This window comes from Oryctolagus cuniculus, chromosome 2, assembly GCF_051225735.1.
Source record: "Oryctolagus cuniculus isolate XC-2025 breed Fujian yellow rabbit chromosome 2, ASM5122573v1, whole genome shotgun sequence".
In the NCBI taxonomy this organism is placed as follows: Eukaryota; Metazoa; Chordata; class Mammalia; order Lagomorpha; family Leporidae; genus Oryctolagus; species Oryctolagus cuniculus.
The window spans coordinates 193,877,850-193,899,384 of NC_142868.1; the positions used below are offsets into that span (position 1 = coordinate 193,877,850).

At 39.0% G+C, this 21,535-nt stretch overlaps 1 pseudogene; it reads right to left on the bottom strand.

Annotated features, from left to right (window-relative positions):
• Positions 1-3,839: 3,839 nt before the first annotated feature.
• LOC138848744 (selenoprotein H pseudogene) overlaps positions 3,840-21,535 on the bottom strand; it is a 151,824-nt pseudogene continuing 134,128 nt past the window's right edge.

The following is a 21,535-nucleotide window of genomic DNA, read 5'->3' on the forward strand; positions in this document are numbered from 1 at the left end:
AATGTGCATAGATGGCTCAGAAGTTATGCAAGCACCAGTCCATATGTTTCTCCCAATTTCCAATCATTTTAAGATAATTCTTCAACCTGGATGCTTGTGTACATACCAGGTTTCCGCTACAGGAAACAGTGTAGTGCATAAGTATAAACACCATGTTCAGTGTTAAGTAGCAGAAAGTAGCTGGTATGGCTGAAATGTCTGACATATTTAAAAACAAATGGATATTATTGACTGATTTGCCTTTTAAATAAATAGCGTGCTTCACCAAATCAGTCGTTTAAGCAAAATATTTCCTGTGATGATCACAAAGTCCCACTTACTTATTAACAAGCTTCATCTATGGACCTCAAAAGTACAAAACAGACCCATGATGTTTTTAAACGTCTCTCAAGAAGATGAAACAGAAAAAGGAACTGGAAAAGCCTGAATTTGTTGACTATGATTCGCTTGTGTAAAACATAGAATTTCTCCAAGTTAGGTAAAACTGTCTCCTTATCCAATCGCAAACTCAATGACAGAAGAGGGATGCCTGTCGCTCCCCCACTCGCGGAGGAACGACACAGGACCCTGGGCTGTTCTTTTGTCTGCTCGGCCCTTCCCGGGTTTGCTGCTGGTCCTTCCCGGGTTGGCTGCCAACCCCTCCACCTCCGTGGAGGGGCGGCTCCCCCTGCCACTTTCCCCGCTTCTGCGGAGGAGTGGCACACCGCCGGCCAGCTCTCTCGGGGGCTGCTCAGATGTTATCCGGATGTTCCTGGTGCATGTTGTCTCTCTCCTCCTTTATAGTCCTCTTCCACCAATCCCAACTCTGCTACCCACACGCCGAGCATGCTGCTCTCCTCCAATCAGGAGCAGGATCAGCTCCTGCAGGTCATCACTCAAGTTGGCGAGAGGCAGCTGCGTAGAAGTTGTTTACTCCTCTCCCAGCGCCATATTGTGGGAGAGCAGATGCATAGAATAAGTCTTAATTCCAGTAACTTAGTCTAGTCCGAGTTGCTCCCCACAGATGCCATTTACTCAAGATTATTCAATGAGTGGATAAACTTACCTTTCAATACATGTTTGTTCAGTTTAACTCCATTTTTTCCTATTTTTGGATTTATCCTGTGTTTGTTGTAGAGAGGGAACATAAAATGGAGGAATAGCTTTTGTTACTACTTGTTCTCTTTGTCCTTTTCCATAGTGAAATCTTGCTTAGATCTTGCATATATTAATGTAGAGTTTTTTCCTAGTGAAAATCAATTTTCCTCTTACAAAATGTGTCTTATCTAGTAGAGAAAGCACAGTGTTGTTTCACAGAAATCCAATATTCTAATATTGTATAAGCTTAAATTATAATTTATATATTTGGTCAGAAATTACTTTTTTCACTTTAAATAGGGAAATAATTACACTGGTTTATTGTGAAGGATTCATCAGATAATGCATATGAAAACACTGTAAGAGATCCAGAGTGTTGATTGCATACTGAAGATGATATTTAATAGTATTTAATGAGTCATTAGAACAGAAATCTTCTCAAAGAATGGGTACAGTGTTTTAATGAGTTATTTAATTAAATTCTTAATTAATTGGAGGAGTGTTCATCCAAAATGGACACATACAGTGAAATGATTAAATAATGATTACTGGTTGAATTTTGAGATAAGGTCATTAAAAATTGTATCATTTAAAGAAGCAAACCACATCCACAATCTTACCTATTGTCCTCATCAACATTTTACAAGGTGGTTACTACTCATCTCTTCAATTATATGTGAAGAGTGTTGATTACTAGAAAGAAGCTGGGGAGGAAATAGATTTTTTTCATTGAAAAATAGGGAAAGCTGGATGTGGTCCATTAATTGTGATAGAGATACTAATATGAGATGTTAGTAAGTGAAAAAAGGTGAGCAGTATATTGGAACTCTTTGTAGTACAGATAAAGAGACAGACTCCAGGCTAGGTAGGCAGGGACAAGGAGGCCCCTCTCTTACCATCCACAGATGAGCCTCATAGGATCTGAGAAAAGTCAAGCTAACTTCTATGAAAGATGTGGATGTCACGTGCTAATCCTTGTAGGCAAGGTTTTTCCATGATATTATAACTGACCTAGGTAATGAGAATTTTAGGTACCTTTGGGGGAAGTTTCACATGAGTTCTGTTACCTTTCATACAATTAATCATCCCTCTCCTAGACCAATCACAAGAACTGCCCCTTTTACAGCCTGTACATTCTGCTAGCCAATAAGCCCTCAATGGGTCCCTTTTTCAGGGACCTCTCTTAGTGCTATCAGCTTTCTCTTTCACTTTTGCTATTCATTCACTTTACACTTCCACTTTACACTCTTCCTCGTCCATGCTCCTCATTCTTTATGGATGCAAGACACAAACTTAGTGGAGAAAAATAATTGCAGTAACTGCAAACTCATGCAAGACAGCTACCACACAATTTGTGTTTTGTAAATTTATTCTGAAATAAAATGTTAAAATTAATTATATTTGTGGAGAGCCTGGCTCAAAGCACCCAGTATCAAATATTAACATTTAAATATCAACCAAAAGTACAAACATATAGTAACTGACTCACAAAAAAGCAGAAAGAGAAATATATCATTTCAAAGAATATCAATATTCAATATCAATTCTTAATCAACCTAAGATCTGCCAGAAATCTCCTTGCATCTGGTCCTGGTCCATGAGCAAAGATGGTGCTTGCCAAAATCACAAGTTAAGTTCTTAGATTTGCAAAAACCAACACAACAGAATTTGAAGTCAAGATTAGGAGCTGTCACATTAGATGGTGTTGGAGTGATTTTAAAACTTAAAGAAGCTACCTAAACCACTGAAGTGAAGGGAATTTGAGGAATATCTCTCATTTGAATTTCATTTCAAATAGTTTCTGTTTAGCATATTAAATAATAAGGTCTATACAATGAGTCCTTTATTGTGCTAGGCTGCGGTAGAAATTAAGACAATGGGACATATTTAGGGTCTCTTAAATTGTGTATATTCTGATTGATTTATAACAGAATTCAAAATAGTACAATATGGTTCTGCAAACTGAGAACTTCATAGAGCAGCCGACACTGGAGATAACATGTGGAAGTCAGCCTCTCAACCTAGAAATTTCTGAGAGAGAGAGAGAGAACCAACTAAGGAGAGAACACAGAACTCAACTAAAGACCATCACTCATTTAAGGTGAACAGTCAGACAAATTTCATTAATTGTTTAAGTTTGAGAAAGCCTTTTAAAAAAGATTTATGTATTCATTTGAAATGCAGAATAACAGAGAGAAAGATAGAAAATGAGAGAGAGAGAGAGCACGCGCGCAAGAGAATCGTCCATCTTCTGATTTACTGCACAAATGGCTGCCCCAGCCAGGTCTGGGCCAGGCTGAAGCCAGGAGCCAGGAACTCCAAGGAAGTCTCCCACAGGGCAGCAGGATCTCAGCTACTTAGGCCATCTCCTGTTGCGTTCCCAGGCACTTCAGCAGGAAAACAGGATCAGCAGTTGTGTGTAGCAGGGACTTAATGAGGCACTTTGATATGGAGTGTTGGAGTCCTAATAAGTGGCAATTCAAAAGTAAATAAAATACCTCTTCTGAAGAAAAAGAAATATTGGAAAATCATAGAAATTAATTAAGGAAAACTGAATTCTGTTTCCTAATTTTTTTTTTTTTTTTACTTAGATGCTTTATTTAATCTTTATTGAACAATCCAAGTGCAGGAACGTTTGCCATGCTTTCCTAAAGGGCCGCCTCACTCCGAACCATCATTTCCGGAGAGGAAGAGCCCATGGCTTCAGGCACGTGGCTCCAGTTCGGCCGTGTCCTGTCCTGGAAGCACAGGCCCCAACGTCCCTAAGGTAGGTACTTCTTCAGCTCTTCCGCCACCTCGTGAGGCTCAGGGCGCTCGAGCTTCCGTGGGGGCCCCTGCTTAACCCCAGTCCAGAGCTCCGCTCCGCAGCAGCGCAACCCTCCGAAGCATGAAGGGTTCGCTTCCCTGGGAGCTCCGGCGACTCCCGGAGCAGCGCCTGGCTGAGGGCCGCGACCTTGCGCCCACAGGCGCCTCAGCAGTGCGCAATGACGATCTCCTCCACGCCTTCCCGCAGGTGCCAGCTTCTCTCGCTTCTCGCCAATGCTACCTGAGCGGCCTCGGCTTTCCGCTTCCCTATTGCCCGGAACCATGACGCCTTTTAAAACCCGACCCAAAAGAGAGCCGACTTGTCTTGCAAAAGCAGTAAGCCTGGCACGGGGTGCCACGTGGCCCAGAGGCAGGTCCTACGGCCACCTAAATTTTTCACCCTTCTCAATATTTCTCCTTCAGGAATAACTAAGTGTACAAAGAGTTATACTCCACATTGTTACTCAATGTGCTTTAATGTGATGTAGAAAAAAGCTCCAGGGATCACATAGTTATCCATCCATAGAATAATAACTACAAATTGATGAAACCGAGAGGGGACCCAAGATGCTAGACCCAGCACCTGCCTACCTACAGACAAGAATCAGACCATTCAAGGAAGAAATGAAGGTTCAGGAGTTTCACGGAAAACTTCAGTAAGGAAGTAATGATAACATTAAAGCTAGCAAAGAGATAGGAGCAAAGCACACCACAGCTCCTACCCTAGCTTCTCAGCCCAGTGGACTCCATCTTGCTAGGAAGAGAGAAGCAGAAATTTCTGCCACCCCCGTCATCACTGCAGACCTACAGCCCTGAATACAGGAAAATGCCACAGTCCTCACTGGATTGACATCTGGTCTTCAAAGCTACCTAGGGGTGCAAAAAAAGGAAACTTTGTTGCAAAGAATCAAGATTGCCTCCCGCAGTCAGAAAATTTCCAGCCCTGAGCTGTGTCAGGGCAGACTCTGTTAAAGTACATTCTGTCTTAGGGTACAGCATGCAGCCCTGTCCCTACCAGACGTCCCCAGAGCCAGAGCAAGGGCACCCCACAGGGCAGAGAGGAGGTCTCCGTCTATACGCCAGCTTCAGGACACCGGGCACAAGTCCAGGAGCCATGCACACCTGTTCTGCACAATCTGGACAAGTTCCTCTCTGCTGCTTGGGGCTCTGCACTAGCAGCATCCAATGTACCATCCCAGAGGACTACAGCGGGGGAAATCCCCTCTGTATCCGAGCACAGGATGTTGAGTGGTCAGAACATTAGCCTTACCATCACCCTTTTTTTAAACTTTTATTTAATGAATATAAATTTCCAAAGTACAGCTTATGGATTACAATGGCTTCTCCCCCATAACGTCCCTCCCACCCGCAACCCACCCCTTCCCCACTCCCTCTCCCCTTCCATTCACATCAAGATTCATTTTCAATTCTCTTTATATACAGAAGATCAGTTTAGCATACATTAAGTAAAGATTTCAACAGTTTGCTCCCACACAGAAACAGAAAGTGAAAAATAATAGATGATTTTTTAAATGATGATGAAATCAGATCAGACCTATTGTCATGTTTAATCCCAGTGAGAGTCAAGTTGGGAACTGATAATTTCTTTTTTTTTTTTTTACAGAAGATTAGTTTAGTATACATTAAGTAAAGATTTCAACAGTTTACACCCACATAGAAACACAAAGTGAAAAATACTGTTTCAGTACTAGTTATAGCATTAAATCTCAATGTACAGCATATTAAGGACAGAGATCCTCATGAGGAGTAAGTGCACAGTGACTCCTGTTGTTGACTTTACAAATTGACACTCCTGTTTATGGCATCAGTAAATTCCCTATGCTCCAGTCATGAGTTTCCAAGGCTATGGAAGCCTTTTGAGTTCACCAACTCTTATTTAGACAAGGTCATAGTCAAAGTGGAAGTTCTCTCCTCCCTTCAGAGAAATGTACCTCCTTCTTTGAAGACCTGTTCTTTCCACTGGGATCTCACTCACAGAGATCTTTCATTTAGGTTTGGTGTTTTTTTTTTTTTTTTTTTTTTTTTGCCAGGATGTCTTGGCTTTCCATGCCTGAAATACTCTCATGGGCTTTTCAGCCAGATCCGAATGCCTAGCATCACCCTTGAATGCCCTGTGGGGACTAGGGGCAGCCCCTTCTGTGTTCTGTAGTGCTGGGACTCTGATTCTGAGTGCTACAATCCACAGGCTAACTCACATTCACTTGTGGAACCTGGAGGGTCCTTTCTGTATTCCTCTGCTTCAGACTAGTGGCTTCTAGACCACAGTCCTCATCAAAACTTGAACTAGTCTTCCGAGACCTAGGTCTGTGAATGTTTTTTCTATATCTGGGGCTGCAAAACACACAACGCTGGAAGCCCACATCCTCTTTAAAGCCATACTACCACCTCCCAAACTGCTGCAGAATAGATAACCGTGGCACTCACGGGCACAGTGGATGTTGATCGTAGCTATAGATGGTACTCAGAATATCTCTTTGCAGTCGATAGTAATTCCCAAGGCACATGGACACCTTGACAAAAGTGCCACAAACATACATTGAAGAAAAGAGAGCCTTTTCAATAAACACTGCTGGAAAAGCTGCAAATACATATACAGAAAATGAAATTAGATTCCTACCTCTCACCCTTTACAAAAATCACCTCAAGATGGATCAAATGCCTAAACGGATCAAACACCTGAATGTTATACCTGAAGCTACAATGTTGCTGAAAAAAAAAAAAAACATAAGGAAAAAACTTTAAGACGTTGGTGTAGAAAATGATGTTTTTTAGATAGGACCCTAAGCACAGGAAACTATAGGAAATCTAGACAAAGGAATCATATCAAACTCAGATGCTTGTGCAGAACGAAAGAAATAATCAATAGAGCAAACAGACATTGAAAATAATGAGATATCTGTAACAAACTACTTATCTGACAAAAGATTAATATCTAGAATCTGTCAGGGGCTCTAAAAACTTAACAAAATAGTCAATCCAGGTACAAAAAAGGTAAAGGACACGAGTAGATTGTTTTCGAACGAAGAAAGGTAAATAACGAACAAATATATGAAAAAAAGGCTCAATATCACTAGTCATCAGAAAAATGCGAATCAAAACCACATTGAGGAATCACCTCAACCCTGTTACAATGGCTATTATAAAAAAATACAGAAGCCGGCACTGCGGCTCACTAGGCTAATCCTCCGCCTTGCAGCGCTGGCACACGGGGTTCTAGTCCTAGTCGGGGCGCTGGATTCTGTCCTGGTTGCCCCTCTTCCAGGCCAGCTCTCTGCTGTGGCCAGGGAGTGCAGTGGAGGATGGCCCAGGTACTTGGGCCCTGCACCCCATGGGAGACCAGGAGAAGTACCTGGCTCCTGCCATCGGATCAGCGCGGTGCGCCGGCCGTGGCGGCCATTTGGAGGGTGAACCAACGGCAAAGGAAGACCTTTCTCTCTGTCTCTCTCTCTCACTGTCCACTCTGCCTGTCAAAAAATAAAAATAAAAAAATAAAAAAATACAGAAAGTAACAAATACTGGCAAGGGGTGGAGAAACAAGAACTTTTTTATGCTATTGATAGGAATGTAAATTAGTACTGCAGCTGTGAAAAACAGTATAAAAATGCAAATACCAAATGTTCTCCCTTACAGGTGGTAGCTAAAATTAAAAAGAAAAAGAAGAAAAAAGCCCATGTTTATTGATTCTGTTACAAATATAAGTGTTTTGTTGTTGTTGTTAAGCTTTCTTTAAAATCTTTATTTAACAAAGTTATAATAATTAGTTACTACTATAGTGTTAATCATTTTGTGAGTTTTAAATTTTATATAGGTTGAAAATTCATTTCATTATTGTTCAGACACCTTTCCTATTTTCCTGTTGGACGAAGGTCTTCTCATTTGTTCAATTCTTTATTTAATACAACCATTAAGTCTTTGACTATAATGTAAATTAAAAATGCTTTATCTCAATAAACCCTTGAATTAAAAAAATGAATTTTCATACAGCATCAAACAAAAGTCCCTAGAAATAGGACTGCTCTATGATCTCCAATTCCACTGATGGATATACACTCCAAGGACATAAAATCATTGTACCTAAAGATTATCTGCTCCACCATGTTTATTGCAACTGTGCTTGCAAAGACCAAGGGGAATCCATCCAGGGGTCCATGCTCAGATGAGCTGACAAAGCAAAAGTGACACACACACACACACACACACACACACTGAAATACTAGCCAAGCCTGAAAAAAAAAAAAGATTAAAATCCTGTCATTTTCAGCAAAATGGTGAAAACTTGTTAAGTGAAATAAGTCAAACACAAAAATATAAGTGCTGCATGTTCTTCCTCATAAAGTGAGCTAAAAAAAGTCAATCTTAACACAGAATGCTGATTACTGGAGGATTAGAGGGGAACAGAGGATGGAGGGAGTTTGGATAATGAGTAGGAAATCAGAGTCAGATCAAATGAAGAAGTTTCTAGTAATGTACAGCATAGTGGCGTGATTATAATTCATACGAACCTATCAGTATATATTGTATGAAAAAAAGTGAAGGTAACTGTTGATTAGCTTGTTTTGATAAATGCACATTGAAAGCCTGTTTGGGAATATCACTGTAGCAGATAAATATAAACAATTATTAATAAAATTGTATCTTATTTTTTCCTCCTGTTTAAGAATGGATGTATTCTAGATTCAATTCTTCCCACAATAACATGGCTCCTCCCTTAAATCTTTATGTGCATCTAGTAAAGTATTGTTTTTAGTCTCCTCATTACTGGATTGATTTTTTTATCTGTAAACTTTATCAAGCTGTTTAACCTCTCTGAGCTGTAGTTTCATTTCTGTATAGATAGGTTTGTAATGACACCTTCACCTGTTTACTGTGGGAATCAGAAGAATTTGAAAATTCAATATATGTAGCATTCAATGATGAATAAAAGCATCATCATGCAAAATAAGTAAATAAATGAAATACAAGTTTTGAGGCTTTTTGTACATAAATAAAAATGCCTATGTAAGTCGTGAGTGCAAAATTTGGAGGGTGCATTTTTTACAAAACTTTTATTTAATAAATATAAATTTCGTAGGTACAGCTTTAGAGATATAGTGGTGTTTCCCCCTATACCCACACTCCCACCTCACTCTCGTCCCACCTCCTACTCCCTCTTCCATCCCATTCTTCATTAAGATTCATTTTTAATTATCTTTATATACAGAAGACCAACTCTGTATTAAGCAAAGATTTCAATAGTTTGGACCCACACAGACACGCAGAGTATAAATACTGTTTGAAGTCAAGCTTTACCATTAGTTCTCATAGTACAACTCATTCAGACAGAGGTCCTACATGGGGAGCAAGTGCACAGTGACTCCTCATATTTATTTAACAATTGACACTCTTATTTATGATGTCAGTGATCCCCCTAGGCTCTTGTCATGAGCTGCCAAGGCTATGGAAACCTATTGAGTCCACAAACTCCGTCAATATTTAGACAGGGCCATAAGCAAAGTAGAAATTCTCTCCTCCCTCAGAGAAAGGTGCTTCCTTCTTTGATGGTCCCTTCTTTCCACTCACAGAAATCTCACTCACAGAGATTCTTCATGCAGGTCATTTTTTTTTGCCACAGTGTCTTGGCTTTCCATTCCTGAAATGCTCTCATGGGTTTTTAGACAGATCCGAATGCTTTAAGGGCTGATTCTGAGGCCACAGTGCTGTTTAGGGCGTTTGGTATTCAATGAGTCTGCTGTGTGGCCTGCTTCCCATGTTGGATCACTCTCTCCTTTTTAATTCTATCTATTGTTATTATCAGACAGTTGGTCTTATTTATGTGACCCTTTGACAATTAATCCTATATATATATGATCAGTATCACACTTAAAATAATCACTTTAACTAGTAAGATGTCATTAATACCACCCAGCCTAATGGGATTTGGAGTCCCGTGGCAAGTTTTTAGCTTTACCCTTGGGGGTAAGTCCGTGGGAACGTGTGCTAAACTGTACATCTCATCCCTCTATTATTCCCACTCTTATCTTTTACTGGGATCAATTTTCAATTGGATTTAAACACCTATGAATAATTCTGTGTAAGTAAAGTGTTCAACCAATAACATTAAGTAGAAAAAGAAAATAGTAAAAAAAAAAAAAGAATAATAAGCTGTAAGTGAAATTCACACTATGAGAAGCAGTGACTTGGTCAGCTGTTGTCCTGACTGTTGTGGAGGGTGCATTAAATAAAATGTTATATTTGAGGATGGATTCCTGTAGATTAGGAGTTCCAAGGTTTTAACAAACTTATTGGCATATATTTCACCAATCCTATAATTCATTCTTAGGTTTGAGAGTTCAGCATTTGTTCTTCACTTTATTAGATATTAGGGAGGAACTCTCATATGGTCATTCTCTCCCCCAAATTCCTGCAACAGCCAGAACTGGGTCAGGACCAAAGCTTATAGCAAGGAACACAATCCAGACCTCCTACATGATTGCCAGAAAAACAATCTTACACCATCAGCAGCCTTTCAGGAAGTTGGAGTAAGGAGTGGAAGACTTTAATCAAATCCAAGCATTCCAAAGTGGAAAATGGACATCTTGGTTTCCATGCTAAATGCCGACAGCAATTCAATGATTGTTTAAGTTTATTCACGTAATCAGGCAATATTTACAAATATCTACATTAAGAACATTTTTAACTTTCAAAAATTGGTGCCCTTTTCTCGTTAGTTGTACCTTCTTCAACCCTCTTGAAAACACAAATGTATTTTCTATCTATGAATTTGCCTATTCTCAATGTTTTATATAAGTGGAACTACACAATGTGTGGCATCTGTAACTGGATTTTTTTCACTTAGCATAATATTTTCATGTGTTTTGGGCTATATCAATACTTAATAAATTTATATTGCTTACTAATATTGTATGAATAAGTATATACAATATTTTGTTTTTCCACTTGTCAGTTGATGGAAATTTGGATTGGTATAATTTTTGACCATTATTCATGCAAAATCTGAACTTTTGTATGAAACTTTTCATGTGAACATGGCATTTATTTTCTCTTTGTTTTATACTTAAAAATAGAACTGCTATATCATATGATAATTCTAGGATTATCCTATTGAAGTACTGCCAAACTGTTTCTCAAAGAGACTATAGCTCTTTATATTCAAACCAGCAGTATACGAAAATATGATTTTCAACATGCTTGTTAAAGCCAGTTATTGTATTTTTATTATAGAAATGTGTGTAATGTGGTAATATATATGATTTTGGTTTGCACTGTTAATAGCCAATGATACTGAACATCTATTCATACACATAATTGCTAGGTCAGCATCTCCTTTGGAGTAATATCTCTTAAAATGCTTTTCTCAATTTTTAATTAGATTTTTCTTGTTGTCAAGTGCCAGAGATATTCATATAGCTTGGATGCAAACTCATTGCCAAATATATGACTTGCAAATAATTTCTCCAGTTCTTATTTATGTATACTGCTTTAACCAGGGGTTTTTAACTGATAAAGCTGAATCTACTATTTCTTTTGTTGTTAATATATGCATGTGTCTAAAGCATTCTTACATAATCAAAGATAATGTACTTATATTTTCTTCTAAGTATTTTTCAGATTTGGCATGTAACATTTAGGTCTATGATTAATTTTGAATTAATTTTTATTTCAGAAATGAGGTAGGGGTCCAATTTACTATATATTTTTTGCATATGGAGATTCAGTTATCCAAACAGTAATTGCTAAAGTCTCTATTCTTTTCCTATTCAATAGTCCTAAAACATTTGTTCAAAGTTAATTGACCAAAGCTATAAAGATTTCTGTCTGGATTTTCAATTCTATTCTACTGACCTACATTCTTATTTTTATCCAAATACTTATTTTCTTAATAGCCATAGCTTTTAGTAAGTTTTGAAACTGGGAGATGTGAGTTATCTGCCTCTTTTTAAAGACTTATTTTATGTATTTTAAAGGCAGAATTACAGAGAGAAAGAGAGGGAGAGACAGCGAGAGACAGAGGTCTTCCATCCACTGATTCACTCTCCAAATGTCCACAAGGCAGGGTTGGGCGAAGCTGAAGCCAGGAGCCAGGAGATTTTTCTGGGTCTCCCACTTGAGCACAGGTCCCCAACCACTTGGGCCATCTTCCACTGTCTTCCCAGGTACTTAGCAGGGAGTTGGATCAGAAGTGGAACAGCTGGGACTCAACCAGGCTCCATATGGGATGCTGGCATCACAAACTGTGACTTTACCTCCCATGCCAGAATGCCAGTCCCTCCCACCTTTTTTTTTCTAATTCTATCTTCTTTCTGGGTTTCTTGACTTTCCATAGGGATTTTAGTAACAGCTAGAAAATTCTAAAAATCTCAACTGGGAATTTGAAGGAGATTATATTGAATTAATAGATTACCTTGGGCAGCATTGGGTTATTAAAAATATTGTTTTCTGAACCATTAACACAAGATCTGTTTCACTTATTGACTCTTTTTGAATGTATTGCGGTGATGCTTGTAGTATTCAAAGAACAAGTTTTGAACTGAATTTGTTAAAATAGTTCCCAAATATGTAATTCTTTGGATTATTTTAATTACATTTTTAAATTGTATGATCACACTGTTCATTGATAGCTTATGTCATGAATTGATTTTATGGATCTTGTACCTGCAACCTTGAGGAAATAATCATTTTATTATGTGTAATAGTGTTACTTTTGAAAGTATTTTTGTGGATTTGTTGGTTTTCCATGTATAAAGCGCATATCATCTGCCAGGGCAAATAGTTGTGATTCTTCCATTCTACTATGAATTTTTTTAATTTCTTTTTTACTCTGACTGTCATATGATAATTGAGTAATGAAGTCCTTAAATTAAGACATGCATGGAGTGCTGTTAACTGTTTATTAAGGCCTCAAAAGGGAGAGTTTTAGAGAAAGCTAGAGATGTTAACATGACTATGAAATACATAAAATCTGTTCCTTTTATATTAATAAAAATTTTAAGAAATAAATGAATGATTTAAAAAATAGCATATTTGTCTCCCAAATTTGTATGTGGCTGTGTTATGACCGTAGAGATTTTAGTACCTCTGACAAAACAAGAATGTAAAAGGGCTTGCACATAGGGATCATTAATTCTATGTGCAGTCTTTCACTGTCTTGCTGGAAGAATAGAAGCCATGGGAAGGGAGAGTGCAGCTTTCTCACATACCCAGTGGAAAACAGAAGTAGGGGTGAGATCATGCTAGATTCTCCAAGTCCAAACTGTCCATTTCAGGCCAAAGGAAACATAGCTTATCTGCAGAGTAAACGTTGGTTGAATAAATATAGTTATTTTAAATTACTAACTTGTGAAATCATTTTGCTTTGCAGAAATATTAATAAATTGAATTTAGCATATTTGAAGTGCTCAGTGCTAACCAGTTAAAGCATGGACACACTGAGACTCAAATACACATCATTATTTACATTCTGGCCCATCCAGTGGCCCAAAGTATGGCTCAGAGTTGGTAGCCTTTATGATATCTTTGTTAGTAAGTCACAACTGGAACTCTCCTATTCTCCTTTAAGCCCAATAACCAATGACAAGAAAAATATTTTCAAAAGAAAATTACTGTAATTAAACACACACACAATAATGTAATTGCTGTGATTTAATCATGCAAAATGTGCTGCTTCTAAAATCTAGCAATGTCCAATAAATAATTTTAAGGCATGCTAGAAGTTTATTTAGTATTAAGTGCTTTCCTTAACATATAAAATTGATCGTGGAATGATGCGTTTTACAATATAGAAAATAAAATTGACTGCTAAAGATATTTGAATCCAGAGTAAAAATAAAGTGGTTTAGTGTTTTTAAATATTGATGTAAACAGTCAGTGGCTGCATTGCCCGTCTTTCCTACTGGGTGGTAAGTGAACTCCAACTGAGAACTGACAGAGATTTGTTATTCTTATTGATTGAAGCTACTATGTTACATTTATTAATTCACAAGTTCCCGTCACATCAAATTCCAAACAGGTAATTTTGACAACAATGTACATGGGTATCAGTAAGAATAATGTCAGTCTTCACAACTAATAAATCTGCTTATTTTCTTGAATTGTCTTTTAAATTTTATGAGTCTGTGAGTCTCAGTTCAGTTTTATTGTTTGAATTTAAATGCATATCATCATAAGTGCAGATATTTGGGATCGGCGCTGTGGCGCAGTGTGTAAAACCTCTGCCTGTGGTTTCAGCATCCCATATGGGCACCGGCTCGAGTCCCAGTTGCTCCACTTCCGATCCAGCTCTCTGCTATGGCTTGGGAAAGCAGTGGAAGATGGCCCAAGTCCTTGGGGCCCTACACCCACATGGGAGACCAGGAAGAGCCTCTTGGTTCCTGGCTTCAGATCAGCTCAACTCCAGCCATTGTGACATCTGAAAAGTGAACCAGCAACTGGAAGACCTCTCTCTCTCTCTCTCTCTCTCTTTATTCCTCTGCTTCTTCCTCTCTGTAACTCTGCCTTTCAAATAAATAAATAAATAAATAAATAAACCTTTAAAAAATGAGTGCAGAGGCCAGCACCGCGGCTCACTAGGCTGATCCTCCGCCTGCGACGCCAGCACCCCAGGTTCTAGTCCCGGTTGGGGCGCCGGTTCTGTCCCGGTTGCTCTTCTTCCAGGCCAGCTCTCTGCTGTGGCCCGGGAGTGCAGTGGAGGATGGCCCAGGTCCTTGGGCCCTGCACCCACATGGGAGACCAGGAGAAGCACCTGGCTCCTGGCTTCGGATAGGCGCAGTACGCTGGCCGTGTGGCCACTTGGAAGGTGAAGCAATGGAAAAAGGAAAACCATTCTCCCTGTCTCTCTCTCTCTCACTAACTCTGCCTGTCAAAAAAATGAGTGTAGATATTTGTATAAACCTTGTACTTGTTTTATAAAAATATGAATATTTTATGTTATGAATCCATCATTAGCCAAATGACATGAAGTCACTTGTAATACAAATATTTCCTTGGAGAGATATTGTGAAATGATTGGTTAAACTGCCACTCGGAATACCCGCAAGCCACATGAGAATGCCTGGTCCTGTTCCTGTCCACTTTCTTCTGATCCAATTTCCTGTTAATGTGCATCTTGAGAAGTAGCAGGTGATGGCTCAAGCACTTGGGTCCCTAACACTCATCTGTGAGAACTGGATGGGGTTCCTGAGTCCTGGCGTTGGCTTGGCACTCTCTGGTTATGTGAGAATTTGAGGAATGAACCAGTGGATGGGGATGGATGACCCCCTCTCCCCCATCTCTCTCTCCAGCTCTGCCTTTCCAATCAATCAATCAATCAATCAATCAATGTTTTTCTGAAATTTTCTGGTATTTTCCAAGCTAATGGATTTATGGATGCTCTGGACTGGTGCTTAATGATTTTTTTTTTCTGTCTGCTTTGCCTTGTTCCTATTGTATCACCAGCGTCCTTGTGTGGTGACAATTCCACTGACCATGATTCTCTCCAGTAGACAGGCCCTGCAGGCATATCCACAGCAGTGCAAGCAGGAGAAGCTGCAGGTTTCTCTAGGGGTTGTCCATATGGCTGGAGCAGGATGTGAATCACACTGACCGACATCAACATGATGATCATAAAATGTAGGGTTGCAAATCCAAGAAACGCTGTCACACGCTCCTAGACAGGATCAATTCTCCTGCCCTCAGGCCTTGGTTGCAACCTCAGGCTCACATCTTTCTTGCACCTTTTCTACCTCTTGATCTAAGCAATGTGCCAAGACCCACACCCAGGAAGTCTCCTCCACTTTCCTAGGCAGAACTGTTAGCCTTACAAATATGTGGTTCACAGAAACAGGAAAATGAGTCTCCCCATGCATCCGATCTCAGAATCCACCTGTTTACTGACAGTTGAAATCTTATTGCTGAGAAAAATTTATGTCTCAGAGGACTTGAAGCAGCCTCACAGATGAAAAGGCAAATTCCACATGAGGCAGCGCACTTGGTCCTACACGTGGTCCTCTTCCTTCAACGGCGCTGTCGCATCTTCAACAGAAAAACTTAGCTCGAGGCAGGGCCTTCTTGCTTTTTACAGCCTGTGCTTCAGTTGTATACACGATGACCCTCCTTTCAAAATGTGCTTGCATCATAAGACACGCGCATGCACACACACATACATACACACACAGAAATGTGATACATGAGCAAGTGCCCCAGTTTAAACAGTCATCTCCAGTGCTAAAATATCTTCATCAGCTTTATTTGTCATGCCTCTGCTTCCTTAGAACCTTTATCTCATGTATCTGCATCTCATATGAAAGCAGTAAGTGAGGCCTTGGGGCCACATTGAGGCTGAATGTTTTAGTCACTGCATAAACTTGCATGTGCTACTTAAACTTTCTGTGCCTCTGTCTGTATCTCATAGTTTTGCTTTGATTAAATGAAATAAATTGTGCAAAACATGAAATAGCCATGCCTCACACAAAATAATTATTAGCTGACAAATAAATAAAATTATGTTCCATTCACATTTAAAATAATCTGTGTGTAAAATACAGCATCGGTGTTCATCTAGTAAATTAATTATGTACATTTATTTAGTATTTACTATGAATGAGAAACAGACTTGCATTTATTATTTTTATGTCTTTCACAACCTGCCAGTGAGAATGCACAGTCATGTTTTCTTCTCACTTTCATGTTTCTTCAAGATGAATCAGAGACTAAAATCCTTATTTAAAATTATACTTCTCTGTTCAGTAAGAGACTGATTCAGTTTCTGAATTTTAATAATATCTGATTACTTTCCTTACAAATATATTCTTATCTTTTTTGGCCACAGATTTGGGACAGGTGTGTCCAACTCACTTGTCAGTGCAATTTTAAACAAAGTTTATATTTCATATGTTTAATTGCTTATGCTGTGAGAAGGTGCCAAGCGAACACTGTTGATTTCCAGATTGCAGATTGGAGGTGATAAATTTGGTCTCAGAAAAAAATATCATCTGACTCTATTATGCAAATGCAATAGAGAAGCTGTGATTGAAAATAAGGCTTTTAAAAATATCATTATTAGAATCTTCACTGAATTTTCAAAGCAAATTTAAAATCAAGCCTAAGAACCCCCGGGTTTATTAACTCCAAGGTTTGAGTGCTCAGTGCATGACCCACATTCTTGTAGTATAAAGTTAATTGACAATCACACAACAGACACTAAACACAGTATTACAGAAATAGATGTCTCCATCCATGCCTCTAGGCATCATAGCACCTGTGCAGTTACTTAAGAGGACTATTGTTATAAATGTGAATTTCAAAAAATAATCCAATCATGAAATCATATCTGCAAATGTTTGATTTGTAATTCAAAATTCATGAGTCAGATAAAACTGTTAGGACATTGGAGAAAAAAAGACCTGTCTGCAATGCATGAATACTTTAGTGGTTACCAATTTTTCTTTTTAAAGATTTATTTATTTATTTATTTGAAATGTAGAGTTACAGGGAGAGGGAGACACAAGAGAGGTCTTCTTCCCCCTGTTCACTCCTAAATAGCCGCAACAGCTGGAGCTGGGGCATTTGGAAGTCAGGAGCCAGCAGTTTCTTCCCGGGTATCCCACATGGGTGCAGGGGCCCAACCACTTGGGCCATATTCTGCTACATTCCCAGGTCATTAGCAGGGAGCTGAATCAGAAGAGGAGCAGTCAGGACTCAATAGGCATCCATATGGGATGCTGGAACCAAGGGCGGATGCTTAACTTACTATGCCACAGAGCCAACCCTATGGTTAGTAACTTTTATAAGATAATTCACATCTGGTAATTACTTAACTGTACACTTAACATAAACACGGGGAATGGATTTTTTAAGGATTTTGTTAATAATTTAAGTGGAAGAGAAAAAGAGAGAGAGGGAGAGAGAGAAAGTGAGAGAGGGAGAGAGAAACCTTCTATTTGCTGATTCACTCCTCAAATGGCCACAATGGCTAGGGCTGTTGCTGGTCAAAACCAGGAAGCTGGAGCTCCATCCAGGTCTTTCGTTTGGGCCCCAAGAGCACTAGAACTTGGGCCATCCTCTGCTGCCTTCCCATGCTCAATAAAAAGGGAATGGAATGCAAAGGAAGTTGAGACGCCAGGACTCCAGTAGGCAAGCTGATGTGGGATGCCAGCTCTACAAGCAGCAGCTTAGCTCACTGTGTCATAACACTAGCCTGAGGGAGTGAAATCTTTGAGGAGAGAATGAATCAATATGTGATGCCCTAAGTCTTGCTTCATGAATTGTGTTGTTAACCTCAACAGCTGTGTGGGGTTCATGTTTTTACCTCAATATTGCAGATTAAAAAAGAATGGCTCCAAATATAATGTGACATGCCTAAGATTCTCTCCCTCTCTCTCTCTCTTTCTCTCTCTCTCACACAGACACACACACACACATATATACATACACACAAGGAAGCATTTTTATGTAAAGTAGTTCATAGACTAATTTAAAAAATTCGATTAAAATGCCTAAAATATTAGATGAAATATAACAAACAACTTTAAAAATGTGTAGATAACCTCACAGCAGGGTATGAGAAATTTCAGGGCCAGGGAAGTGGGGTTGTTGCAATTCACTGAATAGATTGTTTTCCCAGGAGGAGAGCTTGAACATGGAATGGTCTCAGAAATCTTCAGTCTGTGGTTTTCATGTCCAGATCTGTACAAAGATCAAAGCATCATTCTCATAGACATAGTTACTGTGAGATATGCTTCTACATGCAAACGCTAAAAGAAGAATTACTGCATTCAAAAATGTTGTGTTTGTAAATAAAATCTACATTTAGTTACTGGGAAACAAGAATAAACTCTAAGCTAGTTGCTAATTTATGGGAAAAATTATAAATATGTATATATATACACATACATAATTACATATATATTTACAAACAAATCATCTGAAAGATACTCATGATTGTTATATGCATTGTTAATATAGGAAAAATCTAATATTTTAACATTTCTATATATTAAAATATATATGATATGTGAATATGTAATGCAGTTCCTATTTTAGTCCCAATTTCAATAAGAGAAGAAAAGGGAGCTGTCTCATTTGCAATTTCTTTTTTTCCTTCAGATGTCCAAACACTTTCCCATTGTGATTCTCTATTAATGACTTGGCTTCCTATTTATCTCAGATAAACAAAATTCTAGAAGCCAAAAAGCCAACAGGCTTCTGCTACCCAACTTTCTCACCTCCCTACTCACCACAGGAAATCATCCAAACTCACGTCCGAGGTCAAATCCTCTTGTGTGAATTAGACTGTTGGTGATCTCTTTTCAGGTTTATCTCCAGATAATTCACTAACAATTCTTTCTCTGTCTCCTGCATCACAAATCTTCACCCTTTTATTGTAACACTTCTAATAATATGCAACACACTGTTATATTCACAATTTCACAAAAAAAATCTTCAAATAAATTTTCCAGATATTGCATTATCCATCCTTTTTATAATCTCTTCAGAGAATTATTATTGCTGCCAATAATATATTTCTTAGAATTCTAAACCAATATTCATCTTTCTCAGTTCTTGATTTTTTTAAAAAAAAGTTTTATTTATTTACTTGAGAGATAGAGTTACAGACAGTGAGAGAGTGAGGAGACAAAGAGAAAGGTCTTCCATCCACCAGTTCACTCCCCAAATGGCCACAACAGTTGGAGCTGGGCCGATCCAAAGCCAGGAGCCAGGAGCCTCCTACAGGTGCAAGGGCCCAAGCACTTAGGCCAACTTCTACTGTTTTCCCAGGCCATAGTAGAGAGCTGGATTGGAAGAGAAGCAGCCAGGACTCAAACTAGTGCCCATATGGGATGTCAGTGCTACTGAGCCACAGCACCAGCCCCCTCAGTTCTTTTTTTTTTTTTTTAAACAGGAAGAGTGAATAGTGAGAGAGAGAGACAGAGAGAAATGTCTTCCTTTTGCCATTGGTTCACCCTCCAATGGCCGCCGCGGCTGGCACACTGCAGCCAGTGCACCGTGCTGATCTGAAGGCAGGAGCCAGGTGCTTCTCCTGGTCTCCCATGGGGTGCAGGGCCCTAGCGCTTGGGCCATCCTCCACTGCCTTCCTTGGCCACAGCAGAGAGCTGGCCTGGAAGAGGGGCAACCGGGACAGAATCCGGCGCCCCGACCGGGACTAGAACCTGGTGTGCCGGCACCGCTAGGTGGAGGATTAGCCTATTGAGCGGTGGCGCCGCCCCCCCCCCCCCCCCAGTTCTTGATTGAAGAAGAAACATTAACATCTGGTATTTATTTTTTAAACATTTTCTTCATCAATGTGGCAGTTATTTACTGGAAAATAAACTCTTCAAACTAAATGGTATAAAATAATGCAAGCATATAACATTTTAAAGATTTTATGGTTTTGTTGGGTGATTCTTGTGTTGGTCTTATGTGAAATCACCTATGAAACAAATTAAACTGACACAGTGGCTGTGGGGTGAATTCATCTGGTTCTACAGCTGGGTGCTTAAGGGCTCTTCCATACGGCTTCTGTGTAGTTTAGTTGTCATCTGATGTAATTGGTCCAAAAGTAAGCATTTAAGAACATGAAAATTCATTTCAAACTTTTAAAACCTAATTCCAAATCCTAGAAATCATAATTCTACCAAAATATGTTAGACAAAAACATTACAGAACTGACCTAGATATAAGTAGAGGGAAATACAATCTTTACTTTTATGAGGAAAGTATTGAAGTTTCACTTTTTAAAAATCATCATTGAACTTCAGTACATCACATTTTCCTTCTGACCTCCTTCATCTCTCAATAGTAAAGTGTCATAATCCTGAGCATTGAGATGTTTTTATTTCTATCTACAGATACTATCTTGAAATCTTCATTCTCATGACTGTAATGAACATTTTTATTCTAGTGACTTTCAATTTTGTATCTATAATTACGATAGCTCATGTACTTGATGAAACAATAAACCTAGCTCTTTTCCTGATATTTTACTTGGACTTCTAATAGACACATTAAATAAATCAGTTCTTAATATGAGAACCAATCAGTTTGTGGCATGCAGCTAAAACAGTGTTTACCAAGAATTTTGTAGTCTTGGATGCACATATTAGAAAGAATAAAGACTGAAATATATACATAGTAGGCCGGCGCTGTGGCTCAATAGGCTAATCCTCCGCCTGTGGTGCCAGCACCGGATTCTGTCCTGGTTGCCCCTCTTCCAGGCCAGCTCTCTGCTGTGGCCCGGGAGTGCAGTGGAGGATGGCCCAAGTGCTTGGGCCCTGCACCCGCATGGGAGACCAGGAGAAGCACCTGGCTCCTTGCTTCGGATCAGCGCGGTGCGCCCACCTCTGCAGAAATACATACATAGTATATATGTAAAATCATACAAAAGAACAAAAGTTCAAATTCAAAGAATGTGGAAAAAATTAATGAGATGATAGTGAATATCACTAAATAGAAAACAAATATGCAATTGAGATATAAACGCCATTCAAAATTAACTATTTTGTAATTTATTGATAGATAATAACAGACTGGTCATAAGTAAAGGAAAAGAATGAATGAAACAAGAAAAACTGTAATAACAGAAGCAGAATAGTGAAATCATTCCAGACTATATACCTATCAGACAGTTACAGGGTATTGTAACAGTGGTAGCTTGTGGTGG